At 38.6% G+C, this 14089-nt stretch overlaps 1 protein-coding gene across 1 annotated transcript in view; it reads right to left on the bottom strand.

The window, feature by feature from the left end:
- The window catches only part of LOC133521814 (uncharacterized), an 85303-nt gene extending 72143 nt beyond the window's left edge, over positions 1-13160 (bottom strand). Inside the window, exon 1 of the mRNA XM_061856887.1 lies at positions 12630-13160. The gene's annotated coding sequence lies outside the window, so the exon portion shown is untranslated. The remainder of the gene's footprint in view (positions 1-12629) is intronic.
- Positions 13161-14089: the final 929 nt, after the last annotated feature.

Below are 14089 nucleotides of genomic sequence, written 5' to 3'. Positions count from 1 at the left end.
ATCTTTTTAAATATTGATCCTAGTAAAAAGTGTACTGAATTTTTCTTGTAGGAAATGTTATATAGATGATTTGCGTGATAGATCATTTTTTGATATGGGCCACCGTTCACGAGTTATTTAAGATAAACTAAAAAAGGGACATTTAAACCCTCCCTCCCCCGTACACAATAGCGCCACCCCCATCTATCAGTACTTTCAGTATGTTATGTAAGGTACCTTTATCTACAACTATGCCAAAATTCGCTTATACACGAATTATTTCCCCGTTTTTTCCTTCGTTTGGTGGCCTAATACGTACGACTCGAATTGAATAAATTGAATTTAAGAATATAAATATTTCAATTAGACACATCGCATAACCTACCTACTTCATTTGTAGGTACGATAGAGACTATACTTACGGTAGGTACTACACAGACAGGCAGGCATTAGGTAGGTCAAAAAAGGAACAAGTAGAAATATTTTTTAAAACAGTAACCTATGCACCTAGGCGATACGCGAATGAATAGAGAAGAAGCAAGCTGCCACCGCCGGGTAGGCGCGGCGCGCGCGCTGGCGGCGGCCGGTACCGCTCCCGCACCCCGCTTGTACACCCCGCTCCCTACACACTGCTCCCGATATGTTAAGTTTTTAATACGCTCGTTATTTTTTTGGATGTTTTTATAGTTGGATGGAAATAAAACTGTGATCTTAATTCAATAAATAAAATGGATAGAGAAATTTTTCATAGCGAGTAAAAAGGCAATTTCTGAAAATAGTATAGTTACATGGATTTTTTTTTAGATTTTCATTTTGTAGCTATAAAACGGCAATAAAATGGCATTCCAGTGAAAAAATTAGACGGAGTAATTTTCCGGTCCAAGACACGTCCAAAAATTATATTTTATTAATATTGGTATTTCTGCTGGGATATTTTTTTGGATATTTCATATATTGTTGTAATACGTTACATGAATATGTCTGGTGAAGAAAGTTTGAACGGAACATTTTTCCGTAAAAAGATATTAACGATTTAATACTTTAGGTATTTACTTAAATCCTATTATTATTATTCTTTGGAAATTAAGACAATACTTTTTATTTATTGATACTTTATCATACTGTAAAGTTTTTTCTGGCAGAGGAGTTACTGCGGGGTCCACTACCTTTATTTCCTACACTAGATGGCTGTTTCAATACAATTTGCAAGGCAAATGATGTTTAAGTAAAGGTAACTTGCTGAACGATATTTATAGTAAAGTAATATTTTCGATAAAAGTATTATTATCAAAATTAAGAATACTGAGATCGTTTTATTGTAATTTACTCCGGATCTAGCTAATTAAAGTTACACACTAATTAAAAAATTTTTTTTTACGTGTTATTTTGTCCCAGAGCATGCACCTTCGCATGCGCAAAGCATAGTGTATTTAAATCCGTGTTTTACTCACCCACAGCCTGTACAGCGTTCTTTGCACTTGCAAGACAATAGCTCCTTGCAGCTGAGACTAGCATCAGGAAGGGTTTTCTACAAAGAGGTGTACGCTGGTCCATCATTTTTCTTTCGCCAAGCCTAGTTGCAAGAATCTAGCATTTGTGGGTCGCTATTCAGGTAAATTGGTCCCAATGTGGGTCTGTTAAGCCCTTTTTATATGCTGTAAGAGAGCATCCTGTTGAAGGAATATACTCGATCGCTCTGTTTTTAGGGTTCCGTAGCCAAATGGCAAAAAACGGAACCCTTATAGATTCGTCATGTCCGTCTGTCTGTCCGATTATTTCCTAAACAAGATCCTCCTCGCAGTATTTACATTACCTATTTGTGTCACTACTGGGTGTCACTACTATATGTAGGGTTTGCAATTAGAATATTGTGATATTCTAATTATTCGAATATCCACCAAAATAAATATCCGAATAAATGGATTTAGATAACACAGAAATAACGTTTTTAACTATGTTATAATACAATGATATTATCCCAACCAATTTTAAATGATTACTTGATTATTATAATAGCTAACATAATGTTATCTCTAAAACCGTACTTAATAAGGAGGGTTTATATCTTGATTAGCTGGTGCATAGTTGGAAATACATCCAATGCCTCACCTCGTGTTCATTCGTCATGAAATACTAACTATGAAAGCAATACTTACTTACTTCACTGGATCAGTGACCCAAAAAGAATCTTGGCCTTTGACACAAGTACAACGTCACTCTGCCCTATTCTGCACCACTCCACGCTAGTTGGATACTCCGAGGGCGTTTTAGGGCTACATCGCTCCTATCTTCTCACAGCCCGATTCTCTCCCGTCCACTCCAAGTGACCAAGTCTGCGAAGTCGTGCGGCTATAATCTCGCTAATTATATTGGGTGCCGCAACTAGCTACTCTAGCTCCCTATTTTTCCTACGCTTTCATCTTCTCTATCTTCATCTCTGATAGGTCCCAGAATATTCCGCCAGAATTTCGTCTTCTTAACTAAGAACTTGTTCTTTTTTTTCTGATTCAGAGTCCAAGTGTAATACTTACCGATGCCATTCATCAAAATCTAATTATTGTCTTATAGACTTGACTCATGGACAGTCTACTGATCAGCTTGGATACTAGAACTCGGTGAAGCGCTGCTGAGCATCTTAGGGCATTTTGGATTCGAACATCTATCTCCTCTTCCCGATTACTTTAGGTAAGTCTTTTCTTTTCGATCTGCGGTGGCAGCATGGTTCTATTTTTATCACTTGTCACTATGCCCTTCATGACAAATGATAAAGAGCCGACCATCTTAGCCCTATTCATTTGGAGATATTCTAGTGGTTGATTATCAGACCAATTTTCTCTCCTTCCTACTCTACTATCCTAGCCTTGGCCTCCAGGTCGCTTTTGTTTTGAGCCTATAGCCCCAAGTCATCAGGATATCCAATGATCTAATGTTTGCATTAAGCAACATTCGCATTCATTGTATAAAGTTACTGCGTGACATGATGTACTTATCAAAATTGATGTGCTGTTAGTATTTGAATTGCTTAAATATATGAAAATACTATATTTAAATGACAAAATTATTCATAAATTTCATTAGAAAATTGTTTCGGTTATAGGTCAATAACCATATTTAACGGATCCGTAATATCCGGATCTTATGACCCGCTAGATCCGGATCTCATAGTTGACGGATATCCGGATATTTCGGATATCCGGATCTCAAACCCTACGCGCAGCGATTGTTCCGAGACAGTTTGTTTGACACTTTTGACGGGCAACGAGCACAAATCTTTCTTCTGGCATTAAAACGGAACTATTGTTTTAAACAATCATTGAGTGAACTAAGTAGTCTAACGTTTTCGTAAGTATATGGAAAAACGCGATTTTTCGAATTTAACAAACATTGAGCGTACCTGTATTGAATTTGTTGACTGTCTGTCTGCATACTTAGAAACCTTTTACGAGAGGTATGGGCATTGTGAATGTCATCTCGCTCTGTGTGGTAGGGCACAGCACAGCGGATGTCATTCCAGATCTAGAGCAGAGCCCAACTGGGGAAGTACCTCCACCTTACAGAAAATCGCAGCCAAATAACACTAGACCCTACTCATAGTGTTGTGTTCCTGCCGGTGAGTAAGGTTGCCAGAGCTCAACAAGGGGCGGGAGGGGGTTAGGGTCGGCAACGCGCATGTAACTCCTCTGGAGTTGCAGGCGTACATAGGCTACGGATACTGCTTACCATCAGGCGGGCCGTATGCTTGTTTGCCACCGACGTAGTATAAAAGAAAAAAAAATCATACTATTTTTGCAGTAGGTACATGCCACTACTCGTGCCTCAAGAGCCGTGCTTCGTCGGTGCATCTACGCGCGTTCCTTCTCTTGCCACTAATCACGCGCTTGTCGCTTCTGTGTATTTATTGCTCTACGTTTTTGGTACTTGATTACAAAACTGCATGTTCCGTATAAAAATGCCAATTTTTTATGGGGTGCGAATGTAAACAAAATCAAATGAATATGATTGCATCAATCTCCAATAGTATTAAAATTTCCCCCGAAGTACAACGACAGTAAAACATGAAAAACTACTTTCCGGGTGTCGCACCCTGGTGCGAATTTGACATTGGATTTAGATATTTTTTCTAATTATTTACTCAATTTGCACCGAGTACATTACTTTCCCCAGACCCGCAATGGCCAAAATAGATTTTTTTGTATGTTGTTTTTTTTTTTACCTGTTCCGTAGCTTAAATTAACATAAATAACACGTGCGAATTTAGATATAAGTGTTGTAAAACGTACGCCAAATTGCACCGAGTACACCTTTTTTCTCTTCTTAGTTACAACCATTACATTATTTTCAGCCGATTTCACCCCTTTCCGGGGGGGTGAATTTAGTAACGATTGTATAAAGTTCGATTTTTAGCCCATACAAAACAATCCGTAGTGATTTTATTAGTCCTTAGAATTAGTTCCTGACTTTAGTGAAATTTGAGTTAATTTGACCGTACTACGTGTCGTTTAACCTTAGCAAAGGTCCTTTAGACGATATAGACGGGTTAAATGGTTCAAGTATTGGACCTCGGTTAGGACCTTGTCGCATTATTTCGAGGACCTTTGATTACTTACGCATTACGACTGTGATTAGTACTGCCTTTCGGACATGTTGCGAAGATGTACTTATTACAAAAAGTAGATAATTATTATACTGTGGCTTAAAACACATATAGAAACCATATAAGGTGAATTTGCTGAAGGATGAATGCCATATAGGAAAAAGAATGTTAGGAATGAATATTGATGGACGGACAGCGGATGGTAGACCCAAAAAACGATGGATAGATTGTGTGAAAGAGGATATGAGAAAGAAAGGAGTGAGTGCTGAGGTGACGAAAGATAGAGGAGAATGGAAGAGAAGAACATGTTGTGCCGACCCCACATAACGTGGGATAAGGGCAGGAGGAAGAAGAGATAAGGTGAATTTTGCTACTTGTGTCAAGTCAAAAGGGTAACCCAAAAGACACCGCCATTTGTAACAGGAAGACCTCTTTTAAGATTCACATTTGGCACACGCCAAATCCCTACTGCCATTTTTATAGTACCAACTTGGTTCTTTATCGCGGGCCATAGTAATAAATCACGCAGATTTAGCGTCGACTCAAATGGAATAACTTCCAGTTATCGTAGTTTCTGAGGGGATTAAGATTTGCTTTATACGATATTTATTACGAGTATAAAATTGTGTTGCGCATGAACGAAAAACTGGCTGCTTTTATTTTTTTTTATGATGAAGGAGGTAAACGAGCAGACGGATCACCTGATGGTAAGCGGTTACCGCCGCCCATGGACACCTGCAACACCAGAGAGATTGTAAGGGCGTTGCCGGCATTGAAGATGGGAGTACGCTCTTTTCCTGAAGGTTTAAAGGTCGTATCGGTTCGGAAATACCGCAGGCGATAGTTCATTTCACAGTTTAGCTGTGCAAGGCAGAATGTTTCTGGACAAACGCACAGTTGAGGACTGCCAACCATCTAAGTGGTGAGGATGGAAATGTTGACGCGTAGGGCGATGAGGAAAAGAACTTTGTGAACTTGTTGCTTAACTGGCTTCAAAGTTTTGATGGAGGGGCTCATAATCTCTGGGGTATGTTGGGATTTATTTATGTAGGTATTTTACCTTGATTTGTGAAAGATGTAATGTGATCCAAATTGTAAAAAAACCGGCCAAGAGCATGTCGGGCCATGCTCAGTGTAGGCTTCCGTAGTTACCCGTCCGTCAAAATAAACTTTTTGCACAAACTCAAAAATGGCTGTACCGACCAGGGGCCAGGTTCGCTATAATTTTCCTTGAAATTCTTTGCTAAATTGGAACACACATTTTACCACTTAATCATAATCAACTCACTAAATCATTTATTTCGTGGTAAAACTTAATTTACATACAGAAGTATATATATTACAAAAAAATATAAGATTAAGAGTCCTTATTCCTACAGACGAGCGTATTTTGTAAAATGCTTCCTTTTTCATTCAAGATTACGACGTAACTATTAGTATTTATTCAAAAACTGATAACGTACTTAAATAATCGTTTCCTAAACTAGGGGCTCCAACAGTTCAAATTTTCATTTTCTCTTTTAAACCTCTTTTTTAATGAGGTTTTTTGGGAGTCTTTTCCAAATTTTGCAGTGAGATGTGGCGTTTCGGTTCTCAATTTTGCTATAAACAAGAATCATTTGGTACATGAATGACTACAATTTGATTCAACATATCTCGTACGAGGGGCTGGAATAATTAACAATCGAAGATTCATTTGAAAAAACTGATAAAATACCTTCCGAGTTTTCTTCATTTTTTTGGCGAAAACAGGGTTTTATTATATTTTATTTCCGCAAATTGTACGCATATTTTGCTTTAAAAATAATATTATAGCAAACTGTAACTTAATGTTAACCTATAAAAAAAAAATCGTAACTATGGGACCTACATTGCCGTAAATTTATATTTTTTTAAAACACGTATAAATCACGCAGCAGCGACGCCCCGCTCTCAGTCCGCGCGGAGCGCGCTTAGAGGACGGACCTGTGCTCGATTGTCGGGCATTCGTTGCGATCGTAATCAGCTACCGAGTTCCGAGAAGGGCTATATACTGCGATTAGAAAATCTTAATAAAAGTTCATTTTTTACAGTATGCCTAACAGACTCGCTTATTGATGGATTTTCAATGTTACTTTTTTTTTAATACTAAGTCGGTGGCAAACAAGCATACGGCCCGCATATGTACGCCTGCAACTCCAGAGGAGTTACATGCGCGTTGCCGACCATACTCCCGCCCCTCGTTGAGCTCTGGCAACCTTACTCACCGGCAGGAACACAACACTATGAGTAAGGTCTAGTGTTATTTGGCTGCGATTTTCTGAAAAACGCATTTTCACTTGAAATTACGTTAGGGTTTGCATTATTATTTTTGACCCGGATGAAGTCCAAGTTCTCATGATGGAGTCAGGAGTTGGTCACCAGAACTCCTAATCTACTAATTATAATCCCATCGTGTTTGGGCTCAAAAGATTTGCCCTGACGAACACCATCGATCTAGATGAGGTCCAGGGTCTCATGATGGAGTCAGGAGTTGGTCACTAGAACTCCTAATCTACTCATTATAATTCCATCGTGTTTGGGCTCAACAGAGTTGCCCTGATGAGCACCTTCAATCTAGATGAGGTCCAGGGTCTCATGATGGAGTCAGGAGTTGGTCACCAGAACTCCTAATCTACTCATCATAACTCCATCGTGTTTGGGCTCAATAGATTTGCCCTGATGAACACCATCGATCTAGATGAGGTCCAGGGTCTCATGATGGAGTCAGGAGTTGGTCACCAGAACTCCTAAACTACTCATCATAACCTCATCGTGTTTGGGCTCAATAGATTTGCCCTGACGAGCATCATCAATCTAGATAAAGTCCAGGGTCTCATGATGGAGTCAGGAGTTGGTCACTAGAACTCCTAATCTACTCATTATAATTCCAACGTGTTTGGGCTCAAAAGATTTGCCCTGACGAGCACCATCGATCTAGATGAGGTCCAGGGTCTCATGATGGAGTCAGGAGTTGGTCACCAGAACTCCTAATCTACTCATCATAACTCCATCGTGTATGGGCTCAATAGAGTTGCCCTGACGAGCACCATCAATCTAGATCAGGTCCAGGGTCTCATGATGGACTCAGGAGTTGATCACCAGAACTCCTAGTCTATTCATCATAACTCCATCGTGTTTGGGCTCAAAAGATTTGCCCTGACGAGTACCATGGATCTAGATTAAGTCGAGGGTCTCATGATGGACTCAGTAGTTGGTCACCAGAACTCCTAATCTATTCATCATAATGGTAATTTGATGGTACTCGTCAGGGCAAATCTTTTGAGCCCAAACACGATGGAATTATAATGAGTAGATTAGGAGTTCTAGTGACCAACTCCTGACTCCATCATGAGACCCTGGACTTCATCTAGATCGATGGTACTCGTCAGGGCAAATCTTTTGAGCCCAAACACGATGGAATTATAATGAGTAGATTAGGAGTTCTAGTGACCAACTCCTGACTCCATCATGAGACCCTGAACATCATCTAGATTGATGGTGCTCGTGAGGGCAAATCTATTGAGCCCAAACACGATGGAGTTATGATGAGTAGATTAGGAATTATGGTGACCAACTCCTGACTCCATCATGAGACCCTGGACTTCATCTAGATCGATGGTACTCGTCAGGGCAAATCTTTTGAGCCCAAACACGATGGAATTATAATGAGTAGATTAGGAGTTCTAGTGACCAACTCCTGACTCCATCATGAGACCCTGAACATCATCTAGATTGATGGTGCTCGTGAGGGCAAATCTATTGAGCCCAAACACGATGGAGTTATGATGAGTAGATTAGGAATTATGGTGACCAACTCCTGACTCCATCATGAGTCCCTGGACTTCATCTAGATCGATGGTACTCGTCAGGGCAAATCTTTTGAGCCCAAACACGATGGAATTATAATGAGTAGATTAGGAGTTCTGGTGACCAACTCCTGACTCCATCATGAGACCCTGGACTTCATCTAGATCGATGGTACTCGTCAGGCCAAATCTTTTGAGCCCAAACACGGTGGAATTATAATGAATAGATTAGGAGTTCTAGTGACCAACTCCTGACTCCATCATGAGACCCTGAACATCATCTAGATTGATGGTGCTCGTGAGGGCAAATCTATTGAGCCCAAACACGATGGAGTTATGATGAGTAGATTAGGAATTATGGTGACCAACTCCTGACTCCATCATGAGACCCTGGACTTCATCTAGATCGATGGTACTCGCCAGGGCAAATCTTTTGAGCCCAAACACGATGGAATTATAATGAGTAGATTAGGAGTTCTGGTGACCAACTCCTGACTCCATCATGAGACCCTGGACTTCATTTAGATCGATGGTACTCGTCAGGGCAAATCTATTGAGCTCGAATACGATGGAATTATAATGAGTAGATTAGGAGTTCTAGTGACCTACTCCTGACTCCATCATGAGACCCTGGACTTCATCTAGATTGATGGTGCTCATCAGGGTAAATCTATTGAGCCCAAACTCGATGGAGTTATGATGAGTAGATTAGGAGTTCTGGGGAGTTCTGGTGACCAACTCCTGACTCCGTCATGAGACCCTGGACCTCATCTAGATCGATGGTGTTCGTCAGGGCAAATCTTTTGAGCCCAAGCACGATGGAATTATAATGAGTAGATTAGGAGTTCTGGTGACCAACTCCTGACTCCATCATAAGAACCTGGATGGACTTCATTCGGGTCAAAAATAATAATACAAACCCTAACGTGATTTCAAATAACACTGAAACTCTATAGCACTAATGTGCGCAAACGATTGGCATCTTGACTAGGCAGCATGGGTGCGTAGCCACCATGCCAATCGATACGACAACGAAACACTATCTGTCTCTCTCTCGTACTAATATGTACAAACGATTGGCATCTTGGCTGGGCAGCATGTGTGCGTAGCCAACATGCCAAACGTTTACGATACGACACGGAAACACTATCTGTCTCTCTATCGCACTAATATGCGCAATCGATTGACTTTTTGGCTAGGTATCATGGGTGCGTAGCCAACATGCCAATCGTTTACGATACGACAACGAAACACTACTCTCTCTCTATCGCACTAATATACGCAAACGATTGGTATTTTGGCTAGGCACTAAGCAAGTGTGTGGCCAACATGCCAATCGTTTACGATACGACAACGAAACACTATCTGTCTCTCTATCGCACTAATATACTTTATTTATACCTGCAGTCATTTAGTAACTTCTTCATTTTCCATTGGTGTGAAAGAGACAGAATAAAGAGCAAGGGTTATAGTACACTCTGTAGTCTGTACACTTAGTAGTAGTGTACATAAAAAAAAAAAACTACTGTGCATATACAATAAAATAAAGAGTGCCCATATGATATCATATGACACTAAAATTAATGTTGCTTGAAATTATATTGAAAACTATCAAGATTATTCTAGTCTGCATTGAAACGCGCGTCGCGTTGCCGGCGCTCGCGTACCGAGCGCCAACGCCATCTATCGAGCGTTATTTCGTGAAATCGGAGAACGCTCCAAGGATTAAGGGCTCTTAAAACATATTGAAATATGTTTACCACGAAAATGGGCGAAATGGGCTCGCCTGAGCATAATGCTGACCTGAAGGTCAGCGCTGATCTTTTGGCGAGACCATTTGTGGGCCACGATTGCAACTGTACGGCACGGCCTCGTAAAATTCAATAGTTTTTTAGGATGGAATGTACAAGTATGTACAGGAAAGCAACTAATAATAGATAACCTGCCAAAAGGGTTCCCGGCAATCAATGTGTAAAAAAAGAAAACAGCCTATATATACATCCCACTGCTGGGCACATGCCTCCTCTCCCGTTCGAGAGGGGTTGGGCTATAGGGCTTAGTCCTCACGCTGGCCCAATGCAGGGTGGAGACTTCACATACACCTTTGTATTTCTTCGCAGTTGTGTTTGTGTTTTCCTTCACCAAATAGCTAGTGGTGAATATCAAATGATATTCCGTACATAAGTTCTGAAAAACTCATTGGTACGAGCCAGGATTTGAACCCGTGACCTTCGGATTGAAAGTCGGACATCATAACAGTCAACGCACCAAGTATTGGTTGTGTATTCTTAGATGAATTTTATTATTATTCCCTTTATTTATTATTATTATTTAATAAGCAGACAGGCAGTTATAGCAACTGATATGACCTGTATCCAGTAATCATAAAGATAGTTATGAATGAGTAGTAATATGCTTGTCTAATTTATTTTTAAACTGGTACACATTTTGTGCTTAAACCACGTCTTCTGGGAGTTTGTTCCAAGCCCTCACTACTCGGTTGCTCAGAAAGTGTTTGTATGGGTTACTACGAGACCTATGCCTTTCTAGCTTTAAGTGATGACCTCGCAGATGGTTGTTGTTGTTGCGCTTGAACATCTCTTGGAAATCCTTGAGGTCATAGTACCACATTCTCTGTAGTGCTTTAGAGTAGTGAGTTTCAGTTCCTTTAATCTCTCTTCATATGGCTTGTTTTTAAGTTGCCTTGGCAGTTTTGTGAAACTCCATTGTACCTTCTCCAGCATCTCAATGTCCTTGGAAAAGTAAGGACTCCAGGCTTGAAAACCATACATATATATCATATGATTTGGCTGATGGAGTGCAGTGAAGGGGACTCATATAAATTATTTTTGAACACCCTAAAATAAAGCTTCAAGAACTTTCTGTAAGACCTATTATTGTTACAAGACACACTTTTTATTTTATTTACAAAGGTATTTTTGCTTCAAAAAATTCATAATATGCCATTAGAAATAAGGTATAAACATATCTGTAAGAATTTTCAACAGTCTTCCTAAAGAAATAGCGATAGAACCAAAATATGATAAATTTGTAAATAGCTTGAAAACTTATTTAATAAATAATTGTTTCTATTCTTTACAAGAATATTTAGATGATAACAAATACCATAAATAGGCATATAAACTATTTAACTTTTTTGTGTATTCTGTAATTTGTAGCTATGTTAAGATTAGTAGTTAAGTTAGAAAAATGCATGTTTTTTTGATATGAAATAAACAGATTATTTTTTTTTTTTTTTTTTTAATTGTTTCATGTGTTAGTGTTAGATAAAATTGCAATACCCTTACAGGGTGTCATATTGTGAAACATTATATTATTCATTAAGAACATCTGTATGAACACCAATGTGAAGGCAATAAACGTTATTATTATTATTATTATATTAAATATCATATGCAATGAAACAGTGACCAAGGCCTCCAGTACCCAGTGCTGGAATCGAACCAGTGTTCATGTGCTATCGCAGCAGGTGCCTAAGCTTCTCGGCCACAATCACAGTGGCATGGGTCGAATTTTTTCAAGTATATGAAATTGACTGAGGGCTTATGGTGCCCTCTGTCCAAATCTCAGGTAGAACATTATGGTTCGACCTCCTAACCAAAATAACTCAGGCGATTTAAGGCTAGCCATGCTGCTGTGGCCCTGGTGGCCGAGAGGCTCAGGTACCTACCATGACAGCAGAAGGATGCTGGTTAGTTTCCAGCCCTGGACACTGCAGGCCCTGGCCATGTTTTCTTCATAAATGATATTCATTTCGGTTTCTAATTTATATACTAGTTGTCTACTGGAAATAACAGAAATAAAACTATTATTGAAAAAGTAATTTAATTTGTTTCTAATAGTTAGAAATAAGGTCATTCATGATAAGCAGCTAATAATAGACAGTCAAAGCCCTGAGCTTAAAGAGATTTAAATATAAACAAAAGTCATGGACGTTTCTCATAAATCTAATTATTTTGTGCTAGTGCTATTCAAATCATAACACGGAAGGCCGAATTACCTAACTACTGATAAAAATAAATACAGGCCAAAATAGCACGTGTTCTGAATTAATCGCTACATGTTTTTGCATAATTATGAAACATAGTAGTACATCCTAAAGCCTAAAAGGTTAAAGCAAATTTATGTAATTTTAATACTTCTCCTTTTACTTTCGTTATGGATAATTGACAAACCGCTATATGCAAAAAATAAGCAAAAATACTCACCAAAATACTTTTGAAATCCGGACTGTGCTAGAAAACAGCTCCGACCATCGCAGAACCCGCGGGAATCACAATACACACACGAAAACAAAAGAAAGCGCTAATTATTTACGAAAGATAACAGAGGATAGCTAAACGGTAGTTACGGTAGGCACTTTGGTTCGTTATTTTATAGGAAGAACTCGTAAATACTGACTATATGAACAATAAAGGAATGGTTTTTCAGTTGGTTTTGCGTGATTTTACAATGTCTTATGTGATTGTATAGAAATGAAATCGCAAATAAAAGCCTGCAGACTTCAGCGATACTAAAACAGCTAAACTGGCTAATGTAATGCTCGATTGTATTGTTCGAGTAATCCGGTCGACGATTCGACGAAGCTCGGTTCGGAATACGATCGGAAATTGTCTCTTGTGCTGTGATTGGCCAATGTGACGCTCTAAGGTGATTGGTTGAACTATTGTTGCCATATAAAATTTGTCCTTAATGTGAAGGATAAACAACAGTTTTACAAAGGTCTGAAATGTCTCGGCAAAAAACCTCGCATATGCTTGATAAAAATCATATTAAAATAAAATACTTTTTGGTGCTCTATGGTCTATATGGTCTGTCGATGTTGAAAGAGCATTCATTATTCAGAAAAAATGTGTTCGGGCTATCTGTAACGCCTGGCCTGAAGACCCTTGCTTTCCACTGTTTAAAAAATTGCAGATACTCCCCTTACCCTGCTTATACATAAAAGAAATATGTATGTTTGTAAATAACAATAGACCTTTTTTCAAAAAACGTGGGGAAGTGATACACAGACAGACCCGACCAAATATTATGAATTTGCTACATAAACCACGAGCTTATAAAATTATTTACAAAAAAAATGTATATAACATGTGTATAGTAATATATAATCGATTACCTAATGACATCAAATTATTGAAAGGAAATAGATTTAAGAATAAACTGACTGCTTGGCTTCTTGATAATTGTTTCTATAGTGTACAAAAATATTTAGATCACAACTGACATGCTGCTGAAATTTCTAGTTGATAATTGACATTCATATTCAGGAAATATTGTAAATTCTATTTTATTTATTATAACTTTGACATTTTGTTTAACTTCGACCCTCGATTATTATTTTACTTGACATTGTGTAAATTTGATATTTTTAAATTTTTGTTTCTATTTTTATATATATTGACTGTTTTTTAAAATATTTGCACGCCTGCATGCAGACTGAATGCACGGATTTTCTTTTATCTTGTAAGACCTTTATATTACTGTGTTCTATGCAAATAAATTCTTTGAATCTTTGAATCTTTGAATCTTTATATTGACAGTCAGTGGCTGTATTTGTCTGCTAAGTTACAATTTTTTTTTTCAAAACAGAGTTTTTGCTTATGTATAATGGTATCTTAGTGACTATTATGCTTTAGTTTGACCAGCAAGTAATTGTTTTTAACGC

This window comes from Cydia pomonella, chromosome 10 (assembly GCF_033807575.1).
Source record: "Cydia pomonella isolate Wapato2018A chromosome 10, ilCydPomo1, whole genome shotgun sequence".
Taxonomy (NCBI): Eukaryota; Metazoa; Arthropoda; class Insecta; order Lepidoptera; family Tortricidae; genus Cydia; species Cydia pomonella.
The sequence above is the reverse complement of the archived record's forward strand: the minus strand, read 5'-3'. Positions and strand labels throughout refer to the sequence as shown.